This window comes from Scyliorhinus canicula, chromosome 14 (assembly GCF_902713615.1).
Source record: "Scyliorhinus canicula chromosome 14, sScyCan1.1, whole genome shotgun sequence".
NCBI classification, from domain to species: domain Eukaryota; kingdom Metazoa; phylum Chordata; class Chondrichthyes; order Carcharhiniformes; family Scyliorhinidae; genus Scyliorhinus; species Scyliorhinus canicula.
The window spans coordinates 122,545,049-122,564,832 of NC_052159.1; positions in this window are offsets into that span (position 1 = coordinate 122,545,049).

Consider the following 19,784-nt stretch of genomic DNA (forward strand, 5'->3'; position numbering starts at 1 on the left):
TGCCCGATCAGCGGGGAGTCCCATCCTCCCCAACCGAATCTGTGGAGCAGGACACCCAGAGGGCGGCGAGAGAGCAAGAGAGAGAAATGGCCTGTGAACGCCCTGCGGCCTCTCAGCGGGCCGATGACATAGAGGAGGCGTCAACCCAAGACAACCTCGAGCTTGCGGCACTGCTGTCTCCCACACCATCCTCCATCCCAGAGACCTCACCCCGGCTGGCCTAGTTAGTGATGAGGCTCCTGGGTCACAGTCTGGGTCGCACATCACAGCTGAGCAGATACAGCAGGTGGAGGTCGGAGCAGCCGAGGGCCCGGACTGGCGGAGGCCAGGCCAGGCCCAGCATGCAGCTGGCTCCCAGACTTTTTCCGAGTTCCTGGGCTTTCTCAACCCACCCGCACAGCCGATGCATCAAGAAACCCAGGGAAACAATGACGGGATGAGGGCTGTCTTCCAGACTCTGCAGACGCTGTTAGAGGAGTCGAACCGCGTCCACGAGCAGGGAGTGGTGCCGCTCATGGCAGCAACCCAGGCCGACACCACATGGGTGACATCCACGGTGGAGGCAATGGGTCAGGTTATGCAAGGCGTTGGGCTTAATGTGCATGCGTCATCCTCGGCCCTGGACAGGGTTGCCCTCTCACAGGCAGCAAAGCGCCAGAGCCAACACGACATTGCAGGTGCGCTGCGGGCCTTGGCCGAGTCTCAGCAGGTCATGGCCCAGTCGCAGCAGTCGATGGCACAGTCACAGCAGTCAATGGCACAGTCCCAGTAGTCAGTCACGGAGAGCATCAACCGCCTGACACATGTGCTTGATGGTGTCGTGCACTCACAGGTTGAGATCGCACAGTCCCTGGCGGGAATGTCTAACTCCCTGGACTCTATCTCTGCAAACCTTTGGATCCTGGTGGATACCGTTACAGGCCTCCAGGACTGGCAGCGCCAGGTGTCGGTGGCGCAACGGGGCACCTCCCCGCTTGCACCTCTGTCCCAAAGTGAGGCCCAGGGGCCACCAGGCTCCCCGAGGGAGGAAGCGGTTTTGGGGCCCGTCCCATTAACTCCATCACGGGACGTCCCGGAATTCTTGGCCTCCCCCCGTCCCATCCCTGGTGCATCGGGTGGGCAGCAGGCAGAGCAGGGTGGCACAATGTCACCCGAGACGCCCGCGGAGCAGCCTGGCCCATCAAGGCCAGGTCGCCCCAGGAAACGCTTGCCGAAGGAGAAACAAGTCAAAGGGGGGGATTCGCAGCAATCCTCCTCCACTCCTGCTGTATCACCTGGGGAATCACTTAGACGTAGTGGTAGGGCCCGTAAGGCAACAAAGAGAGACACTGAGTAAGTTGGCACGGGTGAAGGGCACAGTTTAGTTGTAGGGGCTAGGGCACCTGTAAATTTTTGTTCACATTAAACGCACTGTTCTACCTTACTTGTAATACCGTGTGATTGTTCCACAGCCACAGGAATCGTGATGGTGACCGAGTGTCGCTGGGGTTGACGAGCGATGAAACTTCGGTGCCGGGTGTGCAGTCCCTGCCCCTCCCCCTACCCCCTCCCACAGGTAGCCCACGCGGGCACGTGATGGAGTGTCAGTGACGATCTCAGCGGCCACCAAGGTGGATGGTTCAGCTATTGCCATGGGTCAGACTCTCTCTAACGATTCTGAGCTCACAGCTCTTCGCAGAGCGGGCTGTCATCATTCCACATGGCACTGATCACACCCGCTGACACAGCCATCAATGTTGTGCCATACCGTCTGGACCCAGTGGTAAGGGTGATGTTGAAGTGGAGCAGTGTACACTGAGAGGGGGGGCGGGGGGGGTGGTTGTGGTGGTGGCAGTTGTGTGTTGACCCTCTGCACAACTAGCGATGCAGGTGGTGGTTTGGTGTTCAGCGGGGTCGTTGCATACGCGCGTGAACCGTGCTGCCACCAAGGCGTCGCGTGCCAGCCGTCCTCGCCGGGTCCGTCGTGCCGCCTCCTGGACATCACCAGCACCTGGGTCGTGTCTGCGTGCTGCGCCCGCCACTCCACCAGCCTCCTCCTCCTCCCTCTCCTCCTCCTCCTCCTCCTCCTCCTCCTCCTCCTCCTCCTCCTCTGTGCTGGCACCACTGCCACTTGCTTCTCCCTCCGCCTCCTGCAGCAGGTTATCTCCCCTCTGCATCGCGATGTTGTGCAGCGCACAGCAGACCACAACAATGCGAGCGACCCTATCGGGTTGGTACTGCAGGGCCCCTCCGGAGCGGTCCAGGCACCTGAATCTCATCTTCAGGAGGCCAAGGCAGCGCTCCACCACACCCCTGGTTGCTGCATGGGCCTCGTTGTATCGTGTTTCCGCATTGGTCTGAGGCCTCCGCATAGGCGTCATCAGCCAAGACCTCAGCGGATAACCCCTGTCGCCTAGCAACCAGCCCCTCAGCCGGGGGGGGACGTCCCTCAAACATCGCAGGGATGAACGACTGCGCTAGTATGTAGGAGTCATGCACACTCCCTGGGAACCTTGCACAGACGTTCATGATCCTCATGTGGGGGTCGCATACCACCTGGATATTCATGGAGTATGTCCCCCTTCTGTTTGTGAACACCTCCCTGTCCCCTGCAGGCGGGCGCATGGGGACGTGAACACAATCGATTGCACCCTGCACCATCGGTATCCCGGCCACGCTGGCAAATCCACGAGCTCGTGAGTCTTGAGTTGCTCGGTCCTCGGGAAAGGTGATGTAGCGGTCCGCGATGGCATAGAGGGCGTCGGTCACATCCCGGATACACCTGTGGACCGATGACTGGAAGATCCTGGAGACGTCCCCGCTCGGAGACTGGAAGGAGCCGGTAGCATAGAAGTTCAGAGCGACCGTCACCTTGATGGCAACCGGGATCGCGTGTCCTCCCCCCGTTCCACATGGGGCGAGGTGCGACAGGAGTTGGCAGATATGTATCACTGTCCGCCTACTCAGCCGGAGTCTCCTCCTGCAGGTGATGTCCGTCATTGTTAGGAAAGAGACCCGGACACGGTACACCCTCGGCTTTGGTCGTCGCCTCTGGCGCCGTGGCTGCACCCTCCCTCTCTCCTCCACCCCCTCCTCCTCCTCCTCCTCCTCCCCATGCTGCTCGACGACTGGCAACTCCTCGGCCCTTCCCTCTGCTGCTGCAGCTGGCCCTGCAGCCACTGCGGGTTGTGGCTGTGGATGCTGCTGCATTGCCAAATGCAGTGCAGCGGCCCCAACCACTGCGCAGAACATAGCCGTTCTGTTCACAGACATTGTGCTAACCTACAGAAGGGTGGTGGGGGCAGAGAAACGGGACATGTTAGACGGAGGTTAGTCGACACCTCGGCAGCCGCCTGCCACGGGATACCTGTGTGTCCCGGTGGCCTGATCGCGCTGCTGACACGCGGGCAGCCTAACCCCTGGTCACTTTCTGCATCCAACGGCCAGTAAACTATGGCCTCCTCACGGGTGCGTCAGTGGCCTGTGGCCGTAAGCCACAGGGCAACCAGCGGCCGTGTCCTCGTGACCGGCACGCCATGGCATGGTGGCAGACATTTTGTAACCGGGGTTGGACGGGTCACTCGCTCACTCTCTCCCTACCCCCCCACCCCCACTCCCCCCTCGTCACCCCCACACCCCCCCTCGTATCCCCCTCAGTGTCCCCCACTCCCCCCTCAGTCTCCCCCACTCCCCCCTCAGTCTCCCCCACTCCCCCCTCCGTCTCCCCCACTCCCCCCTCAGTCTCCCCCACTCCCCCCTCCATCTCCCCTACTTCCCCCCCTCCGTCTCCCACACTCCCCCTCAGTCGCCACCACTCCCCCCTCAGTCTCCCCCACTCCCCCTCAGTGTCCCCCACTCCCCCCTCCGTCTCCCCCACTCCCCCTTCCGTCTCCCCCACTCCCCCCTCAGTGTCCCCACTCCCCCCTCCGTCTCCCCCACTCCCCCTTCCGTCTCCCCCACTCCCCCCTCAGTCTCCCCCACTCCCCCCTCCGTCTCCCCACTCCCCCCCCAGTCTCCCCCACTCCCCCCTCAGTGTCCCCCACTCCCCCTCCGTCTCCCCCACTCCCCCCTCCGTCTCCCCCACTCCCCCCCTCAGTCACCCCCACTCCCCCCTCCGTCTCCTCCACTCCCCCTCCGTCTCTCCCACTCCCCCCCCTCAGTCTCCCCCACTCCCCCTCCATCTCCCCCACTCCCCCCTCAGTCTCCCACTTCCCCCTCAGTCTCCCCCACTCCCCCCTCCATCTCCCCTACTCCCCCCTCCATCTCCCCCACTCCCCCCTCAGTCTCCCCCACTCCCCCCTCCGTCTCCCCCACTCCCCCCCTCAGTCTCCCCCACTCCCCCCTCCGTCTCCTCCACTCCCCCTCCGTCTCTCCCACTCCCCCCTCAGTCTCCCCCACTCCCCCCTCCGTCTTCCCCACTACCCCCTCAGTCTCCCCCACTCCCCCCTCAGTCTCCCCCACTCCCCCCTCAGTCTCCCCCACTCCTCCCCTCCGTCTCCCCCACTCCCCCCTCAGTCTCCCCCACTCCCCCCTCCCTCTCCCCCACTCCCCCCTCAGTCTCCCCCACTCCCCCCTCAGTCTCCCCCACTCCCCCCCTCCGTCTCCCCCACTCCCCCCTCCGTCTCCCCCACTCCCCCCCTCCGTCTCCCCCACTCCCCCCTCCGTCACCCCCACTCCCCCCTCCGTCTCCCCCACTCCCCCCTCTGTCTCCCCCACTCCCCCCTCCGTCTCCCCCACTGACCCCTCTGTCTCCCCCACTCCCCCCTCTGTCTCCCCCACTCCCCCCTCTGTCTCCCCCACTCCCCCCTCCGTCTCCCCCACTCCCCCCTCTGTCTCCCCCACTCCCCCCTCTGTCTCCTCCACTCCCCCTCTGTCTCCCACACTCCCCCCCCCCCCCCTGCTCTGGACCCCCTCCCGTTCTCGGGGATGCCTTCCCCGTTGTGGCCAGACTCCAGCAGTGCGCTGAGCGATGCGCTCACCTCCTCTAGCACGACTGGTTGACGAACTTGAAAAGCAGGTGTGTTGGCCGGCGTGAAAACAGTGCGTGATGACGTCGGGGCTTCGGCCCATCCGGGCCGGAGTATAGCGGGGGGCCAATAAGTAGCGATTCTGGTCGTGTCGGGGGCGCATTCGAGGCCTTTGCCGGGAATCCTGACGTGTAGTTTGTGCGGGGTTCGGAGAATAGCGGGAGGGCGTCAGACCTGCGTCGCCGTGAAAATTTGCGCGGCCCGTTATTCTCTGAACCGGCGTGAATGCGGAGAATCGCGCCCCTGGTGACTGTGTGGAATTTGCACATTCTCCTCATGTCTGAATAGGTTTCCTCCGGGTGCTCCGGTTTCCTCACACACTCCAGAGATGTTCAAGTTAGGTGGAGTGGATATGCAAAATTGCCCCTAGGTGGGGTTACGGGGATAGGGAAGGTTAGGTGGATTGGTCTGCTAAGTTGCCCCTTAGTGTCCAAAGATATGCAGGTTAGATGGATTGACCTGCTAAATGCCGCTCAGTGTCCAAATATATGCAGGGTTTGGGCGGGAGTGTTGGCCTCGGCAGAGTGCCCTTTCAGAGGGTTGGTGCAGACTCGATGGGCTGACTGCCTGATGCACTGTAGGGATTCTATGGTTCAGTGGTTCTATGTTGGGACTGATGTATGAGCAGAGATTGAGTTGGTTAAGATTATATTCGCTGACACCGTACTGGGCGCAACAAGAATGAAATGGGAGGAGGAACAGGGGATCGAGATAGGGTGGGGACTCTGGAGCGAAGCACTGCATAGGGTCAACTCCATCTCCACCTGTGCAAGGCTCAGCCTGACACAGCTAAAAGTGGTACATCGAGCCCACTTAACAAGAACCCGTATGAGTAGTTTCTTCCCGGAGGTGGAGGATAGATGTGAACGGTGTCAAGGAGGCCTGGCCAACCACGCCCACATGTTCTGGTCTTGCCCCAGACTTGCAGGGTATTGGACAGCCTTCTTCGAGGCAATGCCCAAAGTGGTGGGGATGAGGGTAGAGCCACGCCTGAAAGTGGCGGTCTTCGGGGTTTCAGACCAGCCAGATCTATTCCTGGGGAGGAGGGCGGACGCCCTTGCCTTTGCCTCCCTGATCGCCCGCTGTAGAATCCTGTTTGGCTGGCAGTCAGCAGCACCGACCAGAGCTGCAGACTGGCTGTCCGACCTCTCGGAATCTCTCCAAATGGAGAAAATCAAATTCGCCATCCGAGGGTCAGCCAACGGATTCCACAGAATGTGGGAGCCATTCACCCAATTGTTCCGGGACCTGTTTGCGGCCAACAAAGAAGCAGAAGAATAGCCAGGTAGCCAAGAACCAGGGGAAAGCAGCCAAAGCATGTAGGGAGAGATAGACCGAGAGAGAGAGAGCGGGGGGCGGGGGGGAGGTCAGTTAAATCTCAGAGGAAGGAAAGGTGAAACACAAGGCGGGGGAGGGGGAGAGGAGGCGGAGTGGGGGGGGGGGGGAGAGGAGGGAAGAGACAGGGAACAACAGAGGAGAGCCAGGGAGGTAGGTGGGGGGGAGGCAGGGAAATGTTAACAAACTTGGCATCCACAGGTCCAGAGTTTACAGGCGGAAGACGGGAGGGCTGGCTGAAGCGGTCGCGAGCACGAGACAACAACGGCAGTGAAATCCGTCCGGGAGAAGCGAGGGACAACACCAGCACCAGACCCATTCGAGAATTGCCTTCCAGAATTGCCTCTCCGGCACCCAATTGTATATCTACCTCCCCTCCCCCCACAAACAGATGCCTACTTATGTGTGTAAATAATTTTGCCAAGTGTACAGAGTTGCTGCGGCTGGGCGGGTGCATCATACCCTACCAGTTACATTATTTGATTTTGTACTTCTCTCGTGTTGTTACTGTTTTCTTTCTTTTCTCCTCTCCCTTTCTGATTTGTGCGTGTGTGTGTGTGTGCCCTTCTCTTCTATATATATGTCATATCCTGTGTACAGAATGGCAAATATACTTTGTTCAAAAATCCAATAAAAAACATTTATAAAAAAAAGGTTATATTCACTGGAGAATGAGGTGGAGAAACCTATAAAATTCTATCAAGATTAGACAGGGTGAAATGAAAATCGCTTATTGTCACAAGTTGGCTTCAAATGAAGTTACTGTGAAAAGCCCCTAGTCACCACATTCCGGCGCCTGTTCGGGGAGGCTGGTACGGGAATTGAACTGCACTGCTGGCCTGCCTTGGTCTGATTTCAAAGCCAGCAAATTAGCTCTGTGCTGGTTGCAGAAATGATGGGCGAAATTCTCCGACCCCCACGACGGGTCGGAGAATAGCGGGAGGGCCTTCCCGACATTTTTCCCGCCCTCCCGCTATTCTCCCCCACCCCCCGCCCAACTCCCGACCCGAATCGCTGCCGCCGTTTTTTTACGGCCGGCAGCGATTCACAGCTGTTCGATGGGCCGAAGTCCCAGCCCTTTACGCTGTTTTTACAAACGGCAAACACACCTGGTCTGGCCGTTCGTAAAAACGGCGTCACAAACTCGCTTTTCATAACCATGGCACCGATTGGCACGGCGGTACCACGGCCGTGCCAAGGGTGCCATGGGCCCGCGATCGGTGGGCACCGATCGCGGGCAGCGGGCCCGATGCCCGCGCACTCTTTCTCCTTCCGCCGCCCCGCAGTATCCATTCGCGGGGCGGCTGAGGGGCAACCCGGCCCACGCATGCGCGGGTTTCGCGCAAATACGCGATGACGTCATCCGCGCATGCGCGGGTTGGAGTCTTCCAATCCGCGCATGCGCGGCTGACGCCATATGACGCGTCAGCCGGTGCTAACTCCGGCAAGCGGGCTTAACGATATTCGTTAAGCCCGTCATGCCGGAGCCTACGGCGTCGGGCTGCTAGCCCCGACCGGGGACCAGAATCGGTTCCCGGTCGGGAAGGGGCCAGCTTTACGATTTCTCCCGTTTTGGGAGAATCGCGCCCGATGTTCCTGATGACAGGGGATTAGGGTCACAGTTTGATGAGACATGGTATGCCATTTAGGGCTGAGATGAGGAGAAATTTCTTTACCTGGAGAGTGGTGAGCTGTGGAATTCTCCATCACAGAGTATAGTTGAGGCCAAAACATGTATGTTATTGAGAAGGATTTAGATATAGCTCTCGGGGCTAAAGGGGTCAATGGATATTGGGGAAAAGAGGGAACAGGTTGCTGAATTGGATGATCAGCTATGATCATAATGAATGGTGGAACAGGCTCGAAGGGCTGAATGGCCCCCTCCTGCTCCTATTTTCAATGTTTCTATGATCATGATTTTTGGACAGCTGAAAGCAGTCAGGGACTTTAAGAGCTTGGCGCTTAATTTAAACCCAATGATGGTTAATGTGGGGATTATGGTCACATCATTTATTGTGGAGCCTCGGATGTCGTCGTATATTGGAGCTTCTTGATCTTTTTTAGGTCAGGAGATTGGAACATCACTCTCACATCAGCAATGCACGTTATTAAGCTTCCAAAGAGGTTGCATCAGCAGCTTCCGTAGCTGAGGCATTCTGTATTTTGCAGGTGAACACAGAGTGCTCAGCTAGACCTGGCCAGGATTGCAATGTGTGACTGAGTCATTTGTGCCCTCCTTCCAAGTCAGAAGTGTGTGAGGCTTTGATGGGATCATGCAAATAGACTTGTTCATGCCAAGGGCCTGAAGCCTTTCCCCTTCTAGTTACCAGAATTTGCTGGCCTGTATGTTGGTCTGCAGGGAGAGTGCTGGATGTGGTGGTGCTTTCACAGTGACATTTCTTGAGGTAGAAATAATGAGGTCCTACAGGGCTGAATCTTTGACTGGAATCAGGATGCAATGAGTGTCTCACAGGCCTGATGTGGCACATCGTTCCATCATCCTGACACCTCCATATAGAGCAGCACCATGCATCGCCTCGTCTTCTGATGCTTCGCCTTGATCCTTAGCCAAGGATGAATATGGCTCAAGCATTCTGCCCAGTTGGCAATTCTTCACTTCTTTGCTGAAGTAGATTACACAGAGCACAGCAAACCACAATGATCCATGAGACTCTTTGTGCTGCAGGGTACTACAGAACTCTGCCTCAGCGGGTCAGGATTCAACCTCATCTTCAGCACTCTGGTGGTTTGTTCGATTGTTGTCCCTGTTAAAGAATGGGAGGCCTCGCAGATCCCGTCTGCTGGGATTGGTGAGTTTCACAGAGGTGTCGTGAGCCAGCTCTTCTGAGGGTATCTCCTGTCACCGAAGAGTCTTCGCAGCGACTGAGCTCGGGAAGCAAGCAGTTGTGGTACTGGAGAGCGACAGGGTGGTGAGTCATGGGAACATCCTGGGAAATGAGGAAAGTCAGGAAGCTGCTGAACATTGATGGAATGTTCCCCCTTTAGATTATGAATGTCGCTGACTGTTCCCAGGGAGCTCTCAGCGCCACATGTGTGCAGTCAGTTGTCCCTGGTACTTGTGGAAATGCAGCTATGGAGCCAAATCCAACACCTCCGGCTCACTGGATTTGTGGTGAATGCACAAAATCATTGGGCTTTTTGAACATGACATTGGTGAACTCCCTCATTCATGTTCTGACCGCCATGTAACCCTGGAGTGACCCTGGCATGGACATTCAAGGCAGTGGTGACTTTTAAGGTCTCCCATTTCTTGGGACCTTAGATTTTCCTGCAGGAGCTGACATACGTCAGTGACTGACTGTAATGACATCTTCAGCTGTCTTTAACCCTGCCTCTCTGACATTTGTAGATAGTTACTCCACGTGGGGTATTTTTAGTTAAGCGCCATTGTTGAGCATCTCACTGCCCCTTGGTTGCCAGCATCCTGAGCTGTGTGGAACAGAAGGCGATTCAGCCTTCCCTTGTTATCTTTCTGGCCATTCCTTGCCTGGCTCTGGATCATCTTCTACCAGTCCCTCTCCTACTCCACCACAGCATCAAACAGCATTGGGTCCATGAGACCCCATCCTGTCTGCCTGAAGTTAATTGTGGACTTGATGACTGTGAATCAACAGAAAGCCCACTGCTGTCCATCAACCACACTCTGGTCTCCACCCACTCCACCATGACCAACTCCCTCCTTGACCTCGTCTCTGACCACCACTTCCAATTATCACAACTAAGACCCTGGACACATTACTCTGATGCTCGAGCTGCAAGCAATCACAATCAAACCTCCCTCCATCATCCTAGCCCTACCTTCTCTGACAATTGAGCCACCCACCATCACCTACCATCAACTATCTATCAACCACATTCTCCCCGTGTCTGCGTGGGTTTCACCCCCACAACCCAAAGATGTGCAGGGTAGGTAGATTGGCCACGCTAAATTGCCCCTTAATTGGAAAAAAATAATTGGGTACTCTAAATTTATAAAAAAAAACTATCTATCAACCATAGACCTGCCCCCGTCACCATCCGGCTGCCCCTGCACCTGCCCCCTGCATCTGTCCCCCCCCCCCATGACCTTCAACCTCTCAACCATCATCCCTTTCGCCTGTCCTCAGTTACCCTCACCTCTCCCAACCTCACCATTGACCACCTCTCAATCACCTTCGATCTCCATTCTATCATCTTTGAGCCGCATCCAGGAGAAATTAACCCTAGCTCCCTCCTTCTGTCCCTCATGACGCTTCTTAGGGTCACCAGAACCTGATATTCCTTCCCCAGACAGACATGTCCCAAATTCCGTGTACAGCTGCCACCTCATCTCAATGCAACACCTCAGCTTCCTCCCCCTGATACGACAAAGGTTTCCGTCGCAGAAAAGCAGCTCCAACTCACTCCAAATCTAATGGGAAGACTACCCCACTAACTGCACACCACCTTTAACCAGTTGTGAACCTGAAAGTACGTGTTTCTCGTTTGCTGCTGACTTAATCTCAAAGGTGCAATTTGGTGACCAGATGTTTTAATGAACATGCCTGACATGGTAATCCTTTAAAAATAGGTTCCCACCGCTTGCCATCGGCCTTCAATCCATTGCTAACTAAATTCCCAACTTTTATCCTGCTGTTGGGAAGCTGACCTTTCACCTCCCACATAAGTACGCCCGTCTGCTCCCTCATTCTCGGAATCTTTATGAGATTAGACCCACTGTGTGTGAGATTTTCAGCAAAGCATTTCAGAGTAAACAGATAAAGAAAGATAAAAATAAATGCAGAATAAGAAATAAACACACACTAAAAAGCACAAAACAGCAGGAAAAGTGAGGGGACAACAAATAAATCTCAAAGCATTTAAGTATTTTTTTGAAAAAAGAAACACTGAAATGTGAAATAAGAAACAATGGGCAGGGTTTTCTGGTCCTGCTCGCCGTGGCAATCAACACGGGCTGGGCGGAAAATTTGACAAGCCAGCAAAACGTCTGCTGACTTCAGGTGGAGGTCCCGAGACCAGGAAAGGCAAGAGACTTTTAAATTCTGTCAAAACCTGGACTCTAGTTCAGAACCACTTTAGACCCTTTTTGACATATGTGTACACACGACTTTTGCAGTGAGTTGGTCAGTGGTGGATGTCCCTCAACTTCATCATTTCCCAAAATTACTTTGAACCAGGAAATTAGTGTTAACTGCTGATCCCATAATATGAACTAAAACAGCAGTTTTAAATGAGCAGATTTGTGAGCACCTCCCCAGCTCGTCGTGCGATCTAATGGCTTCGCCCCCCGCCCCCCCGGCTTCGCCGCACCTGACACGGGATGCAACGCGGCCGGGGGGGGGGGGGGGGGGGGGGGGGGGATTTGCCAACCTCGGCGTGCCTCATGAGATTTAAAAAAAAAAAAATTTAGAACACCCAATTCATTTTTTTCCAATTAAGGGGCAATTTAATGTTGCCAGTCCACCAAACCTGCACACCTTTCAGTTGTGACGGTGAAACCCACGCAAACACGGACAGTGACCCAGAGCCGTGATCGAACCTGGGACCTCAGCGCCGTGAGGCAGCAGCACTAACCACTATGCCACCATGCTGCCCCGCCTCACGAGATCTAACAGTATCTCGTGAGGCGTCGTGATCGAGATTCCGCCCAATAAGCATGGGACCCAGATTTGCATATTCAAGTGAGCAGTTAGTCTCACTTGAATAGTCTTTCTATCCAGCGCCCAGGATCTAACGGCTTCACCTCAGAGACCTCCAGTGGGTGCCGTTTAGCACTGTGTTTAATAAATGTGGATCAGGCGTACTGGTACTTAGGGAAGTCCCCCAGGTGATCGGGGGTCTCTGGGTGGTTGGGCTCTGGGCAAGGTGGTACCCTGGCACCTCTGATTCCGCCTGCACCCTGTCACACTGCCAGTCTGACACCCTGGCAGTGTCCCCTGGGCACCTAAGCAGAGCCATCTGGGTGCTGCCTTTGCAGTGCCAGTGCCCAGGTGCCCTGCCAGGCTGTCAATGTCCAGGTGGCATCATACCCATGAAGGAATCGGGCAGGGGTTCCCTGCTCTGATGAGATGGGGGTACGGGGGGATCGATGACCCCATTATTGGTGAGTTGGGGTCTTGGGGGCGTCTGGAGGCCGCAGTATGGGATCTAGACATCAAGGCACCATTTTAAAATGGCACCCAATCTCTTCCTGCACTGGGAGTGGAGCAGGAGGAGACGAATTGTGGCCTTGGTGGGGCGTTCCTCATGAGGTGCAGAAATGAAGCAAAGCCCCGTTTTGTAGCGGGATCGTTCTTGGTGCTGCCAGTACCGGGAAACACCGACTCTTTCATTTCCGTTAAATCGCACCAGAAATTGCTAAAGCTCTTGTGATTGAGACATTACAAGCAGGGAAAACAGAAACAAACTAAAGCCACCTGGTCAAAGAATATCCATAAGGTGTGTGTGTATACACTACAGTGATTCATCAACAGAATTTTTGGAGTTCAGTACATTTGTGGTAAAAATGCATATTTATTAGTAAAATCAAGTTATTAGGTTTTTATTATAATTTTTGAGTTTAAATTAATATATGTGCAGATGCTTTATTCGTATTACTTTCACAAAATGTGTTACATTTAAAAAATTCTATCCACAGCATATTTTTATCTATTTCCACCAGTCCTGATGCTGCAAGCATTTCCAATATTAAAATCATCGCAGTGATTACAAACAGCACGAATATCTAAATGCCCTGAAAAACTCCACCAGCCTTTAATACCACATAAACGTTGTCAATCATTAAACCACAGAGGTATACAGATGGAAGAAAAAGCTTTCTTTGCCGCATTCATATTTCAAGAATCAGGGAGATAACTGCCTCAAAAGTGGGATAAGACTGGATTATTACAAAAATACATTAAATTGTCATGTTTGTCAATGACCTAGATAAAAACTTCACCAGCCTTTTTTTCCTAAGGAGTGTATATCATAATACGTTTCCACTGCGAGAGACTTATTGGGCCTGAGATACTGCCCACAGGTTAACAGGCCTCATTTCAAATCTCCGACAGCAATGCGTGTCATTTCATGCTTCATCATGATTTCACATGTTCGACAGAAACGGAGGTCACTCTGTATATGGAAATCACTGTCTGCAGGGCAAAAAAATTAAAAAAGGTGATACTCAGGCTAGATTGCTGTTTTAACCTCGCTGGCCTCGGCAAATATGGTACGGCCTGATACATTATACCAGCAGAAATTATTTAGCAGGGAGGTGCAGGTTCGATATTTCAAGAAATAATGAGAGTCTGACTCCAGCTGTAACTTTATGGTCCAAAGAGCACCAGGAAATTCAGTCATTATATACCACACATATTCCCCATATTGTGTGGAACACCAGTACTTAGCGCTCCCGGGTCAAGTATGATACAGGCCTGCAAATCCCACAGAGGCACTGGGGCGGGGCAGGGAAGTCTGGATCCCTACTAGAATTTGTTTAAAAAATAAGCTCTCGAATTTATGCAATATCTCAACAATGTTGTACTCCGTCCCCCCTGCCCCACTCTCAAATGTAAACTCCCCCATGAGGTAAAGGTTTTATAATTATATTACATTGCACCATTTGCACATTCTCCCTGTGTCTGCTGGGTCTCACCCCCACAATCCAAAAGATGTGTAGGGTAGGTGGATTGGCCATGCTAAATTGCCCTTTAATTGGAAAACAATAATTGGATACTCTAAATTTATTTTTAGAACACAAAAAGACATTGCACCATATACAAAGAACAAAGAACAATACAGCACAGGAACAGGCCCTTCGGCCCTCCAAGCCTGCACCCGTCATGATACCAACCTTGGCCAAAACCTTCAATACTTCCTTGTGCCGTATCCCTCGATACCCATCCTATCCATGTGTTTGTCAAGATGCCTTTTGAACGCTGTTAATGTATCTGTTTCCACAACCTCTCCTGGCAACGCGTTTCAGGCACTCACCACCCTCTGCGTAAAAAACCTGCCTCGCACATCTCCTCCAAACTTTGCCCCACGGACCTTAAACCTATGCCCCCTGGTGACTGACCCCTCCACCCTGGGAAAGAATACCTGCCCATCCATTCTATCTATGCTCCTCATAATCTTGTAAACCTCTATCAGGTCATTCCTCATGCAGTGGTTGCGATTAAATTACACCAACTGATATTTATACAGTGCCTTTGACATAATGAAACATCTCAAGGTGCTTCACTGGAATAGTATACAGCAAAATATGAAACTGAGTCACAGAAGGAAATATTTGGTCAGGTGGCCAAAGGTTTTAAGAGGCATTTTAAAGCTTGGGGTCCAGACAACTGAGGTCACAGCCCCCAACGTTAGAGCAACTTTAATTGGGAATGCGCTAGAGGCTAGAATCAAAGGAGCACAGATATCCAGCAGGTGTGTGGAGCTGGATGAAATTATAGCAATAGAGCGGTTCAAGGTTACAGAAGGATTTGAAAACAACTACTAGATTTTAATATCACAACGTTGCCAATGTAGGTCAGCAAACACAGGGGTGATAGACTTGGTGCGAGTTAAAGACACGAGCAGCAGAATTTTGGATTACCTCATGTTTTCAGAGGATAGAATGTGGGAGACCAACCACTCCGTATTGGAATAGTCATACCTAGAGAAACAAAGGCATGGATGAGGGTTTCAGCAGCCAATGAACTGAGACGAGGCGAAGCAGGGCAATGTTATTGTAGTGGAAATAGTCCTGGTGAGATCGGAAGCCCAACTTGGAATCCCCAAAGCCAAAGTAGACACTCAGGATCTCTCGATGTTGGTGCTCGGACCTTATCGGGGAAGAGGGGAGGTGGGGGCAGAGGGGTGTCCATTCTCAGAACGCTAGGGATATCCTGTCACTAATTTCCCCCCCAAGTCATCACCTTTAATTGTTTTCATTGGCCACCTGCCACAGCTGGGCAGGTAGCTGGTGCCACTTTGATTCTGCCTATGCATCATGGTACTAACCTGACAATAGTTTCATATTTTGCTCTAGAACCAGGCGACATAGATTCAAGACAAGTGGCCGAAAGTGTACCGGGAACATGAGGAAGAATATTTTTACGCAGAGGGTAGCGGGAGTCTGGAATTCGCTGCCCGAGTTGGTGGTGGAGGCCCTAAACTCTTTTAAAAAGTACCTGGATCTGCACCTTAAGTGCTCTAAGCTACAGGGCTATGGACCGTTTGCAGGAAGGTGGGGTTAGAAAGGGCACCTGGGTTTACTCGGGCTGGAATGGACAAGATGGGCTGAATGGCCTCCTTCTGTGCTGTAACATTTCTATGATTCTCCAAACTTGTCTTTGTGGGACCAAGAAGATACCACCCTGCATTCCCTGTGGGCAGCTTCACCTGTATAGGGCGGCATGGTACAGAATGGTTAGCACTGTGGTTTCACAGCACCAGGGACCTGCGTTCGATTCCCAGCTTGGGTCACTGTCTGCACAGTCTCCCTGTGTCTGTGTGGGTTTTCTCCGGGTGGTCCGCTTTCATCCACAAGTCCCGAAAGTAAATACAGGTATTCATATCAGATGTTTATTAAGAGGATCTATTGTATTTATTAATTCTCATGCAGATGTACTGATGATTTTATTTTGAAGTTTCTATTGTGTTCACTATAGTATTTACTTTGTTTTGGACTGCGTTCGCGGACTGCCCTCAGCTGCTGAAAAATTTGAAACGGCTGCTTTGGCAAACACAATTATATGTTTCCCATTACGTAACACAAATTCCTGGGAGTTCTGAGTTAATCTCTTGATTGACAGATGTGGATATTGTCTCTTGATGGTTTCTCTCCAAGGCGGGGGTGGGGAGGGGGTGGTTCCTCTTTATGGCCTTGGTATTAATCTCTTCACTGTTGCAGTATTTCTTTGTAGTTGCTTCTTTTGTTGTGGAGATACTTTGATCACCATTTCTCTTTGTCAGTTTTCCTTTTGTTGTACTGTTAATCTGAGTTTCTGCAATCCTATTGTTCAACAGATCGCCTGTTTGTAGCTCGTGATAGCTGGCTTTAAATTTTTCTTTTTGGTCATTGTTGTGGCTGAGACTACAATGTATTTTTATAACATTGCTACATTAATTCCCCTTGTTGTGAAATCGTGCTCCACTGTATTGAATACATTTCCACCAGAAATGTGTTTGCGACTGCATGGTATGGTTTGTTTATAATATAGTTTTAAAGGGGCTTTACTTTTCCCAACAGGTTTGCCAGTTTCCTGCTTCCTGTTTGGTTTGCTTTGATACACCCGGTTTTCCCCCTCCTTCTGGCTGCTAGATCCCTCCAACAACTCAGATCTAATATGCTCCTGGAAAGTAGCAACCACATTTCAGAAAACAACGTGGACCTTGATGCTACCTGTGTGGAAAATATTTTTGTTAATAAATAGAACAAACCTGGCACCCAAGCAATACAGACAAGTCTGGGAATCTGCTGACAACAGGGGTCCCAGGACTCTGCTCTCTACAGAAATTATTTTCCGTGAAATATATTTACTTTTGTGATGTTTTTGTTTATATTGATTGAACATCGAAGTAGCAGTGAATCCCTTTTCCCCAAAAGCAATACATAGATTGTAAATGTTATTGCTACCTCCAATAAAGCTGTCCCCTTGAGGAGGATCCTGGGTCAGGCTCCCAGTTTGTGCCAGAGGCTATGAGAAACACTCTGCCCCCATTTCAGCTGACCCAGCCAGCTGATGCAACTCATTTAGAGCATTAAGGTCCAGAAAAGCAAACTTACAAGTCACCCTGAAAAGGACTTATGATCCTTCGGGGTGAAGGTAAAGTACCTTTTTAGAATTTCTATTGTGGAGAGTCTCTGGGAGTACCCTGGGGTGTTTTGGGGGTTTGGGGTTGAGTCCCTTGATATGGCAGTGTTGCTGCATCCTTACAGTGAGGGCAAGGAGTAGGTGACTTGTCCACACAAAGGCTGCAATGGGGCAGGAGTTGCAGTGCCTCTGGGGCTGCAATATGACATGGAGATGGAGCAGAGCCTGCAGGGAGAGCAAGCTCTATGCGATGCCCTTTGCAAACTTGAAGTTGGACTCCTCCATGCTCCTTGATAATGACAGGAGGATGTCTGGCAGGCTGGACAGAATTTTAGTATGCATGTTAATTAATGCTCACTTGTATATTTCCCTATTGAGGTCCCCATCAGAAGTCATCTGCAACCTTGACCTTCTGCCAAACAAATCATCCTTTTCTATGGCCTGGTTGCAGTCCACTTGTGTCTGGATGAATCACCAATTGCAGACTCAAGCTCTATACTAGACTCCAAGGTACACGCAGTGTCTGAGCTGGTAGCTGCAACCGTTAGAGCATGTGCCAAAGCCTCTTTATCAATGCTGCTCTCTCTCTCTTCCGACTTGCATTGCTGTGGCTGGGCAGGCGGCAGAGGTTAGGTGTGCAAAAGTGGGCAGCACAGTGGCGCAGTGGGTTAGCACTGCTGTGTCACGGCGCCAAGGTCCCAGATTCGATCCCGGCTCTGGGTCACTGTCCCTGTGGAGTTTGCACATTCTCCCGTGTTTGCGTGGGTTTCGTCCCCACAACCCAAAGATCAGAGAATTTACAGTGCAGAAGGAGGCCATTCGGCCCATCGAGTCTGCACCGGCTCTTGGAAAGAGCATCCTACCCAGGGTCAACACCTCCACCCTATCCCCATAACCCAGTAACCCCACCCAGCACTAAGGGCAATTTTGGACACTAAGGGCAATTTAGCATGGCCAATCCACCTAATCTGCACATTTTTGGACTGTAGGAGGAAACCGGAGCACCCGGAGGAAACCCACGCACACACGGGGAGGATGTGCAGACTCCGCACAGACAGTGACCCAAGCCAGAATCGAACCTGGGACCCTGGACCTGTGAAGCAATTGTGCTAACCACAATGCTACAGTGCTGCCCACAATATGTGCAGATTGGCCATGCTAAATTGCCCCTTAAATGGAAAAAATGAATAGGGCACTCTAAATTTATTTTTAAAAAGGTGTCCAAAAGCAGGAAATGAGAAAGGGAATGTTGTTGTGTGAAGCAACAGGTCCACAATCAGCAGTTTGTCAGATAGCAGGATGAGGCTGAGAGACTGGGAGTTGAGAAGCATTATAAGGCAGGAAAATACCATAATTCTTCATGTTTTCGAAGAGCCATATCCTCATAGGACTGAGGAGGTGCTAGTGCCCTTGTCCTCTGTGGTGAATGTATATGAATGTATATATACTAATTCACACTGTTGTTGTGAGCGCTGTAGCGCCATCCTACCACTAGGGGGAGTAGCGCTGGGAGCACTTAGGAACTTGTACTGGGCACCACCCTTGGTTCCGCACACGACTCCTCCCCCTAGTGCAGCTGCATCAGTATCCGTGTCCAGAGTCAGCCTGGGTCACTACGAGTTCATCGACAGGTAACAGGCTGGCTCTGAAGTAAGTCGATTAAAGCCTAGATTCACATCGGAAACACGTGTCTGGCGAATTGATGGTTCCATCAATTTAATCGACTTAAGAACAGTAAGATCGATTATGGAATCGGCCCTCAAGCCTGGACGCCTGGAACTCAACCCGCAGGATGAAGAGGCTAAAGAAATATTCTCCCACTGGATCCGGTGCTTCAAGGCATACCTGGCCGAAGCGAGCACAGCCGAAACTACAGAGGATCAGAAGCTGAGTCTACTGCACGCGATGGTGAGCCATAGAATCTCAACGCAACTAAACTCGGCCAGTTCATATACTGCGGCGCTAGCAGTTCTCGAAAAAATGTATGTAAGGCCCATTAATGAAGTTTACGCTCGCCATGTGTTCACGACTCGCCATCAGAGGCCTACGGAATCACTCGCCGAATTCCTAAGAGAACTTAACAATTTGTCCAATGACTGTAATTACCAAGCGGTTATCGCGGCTGAACACAGGGAATTGGCGGTACGCGATGTTTTTGTAACGGGACTCAGGTCTAACTATGTGCGCCAACGAATGCTGGAAAAGGGGGCCCAGGACTTAGAAACGACTGTGGAAGCTGCAACCATGATGGAGGTCTCCTTCCGCAGCCGTAACTCGTACCCCGCGGACCCCGCGACCCAATCATGGGGCCCCAACCAGCGACTCCCCCAGGCCTGTGCTATGCAGCCGCCCAGCCACCATGCTGCCCCAGCCAGCCACTATGCTGCCCCAGCCGGCCACTATGCTGCTCCAGCCTGCCATTTCTGCGGCCAGAACCAGCACCCACGGCAGCACTGCCCGGCCCGCAACGCGACCTGCAGCAGCTGCAGGCGAAAAGGCCATTACGCAAGAGTGTGCCTCGCTAAAAGGGCCCCAGCTTCCAACTCCCCAGCGACTCGCAGTAACCGCTCCCCGCACTCTCAGCCCCGTTGGGCCCAAAACGCTGCGGCCTATGCCCCGACTCCGCCCCCTCCAGCCACGTGCGATTCATGGGGCCGCC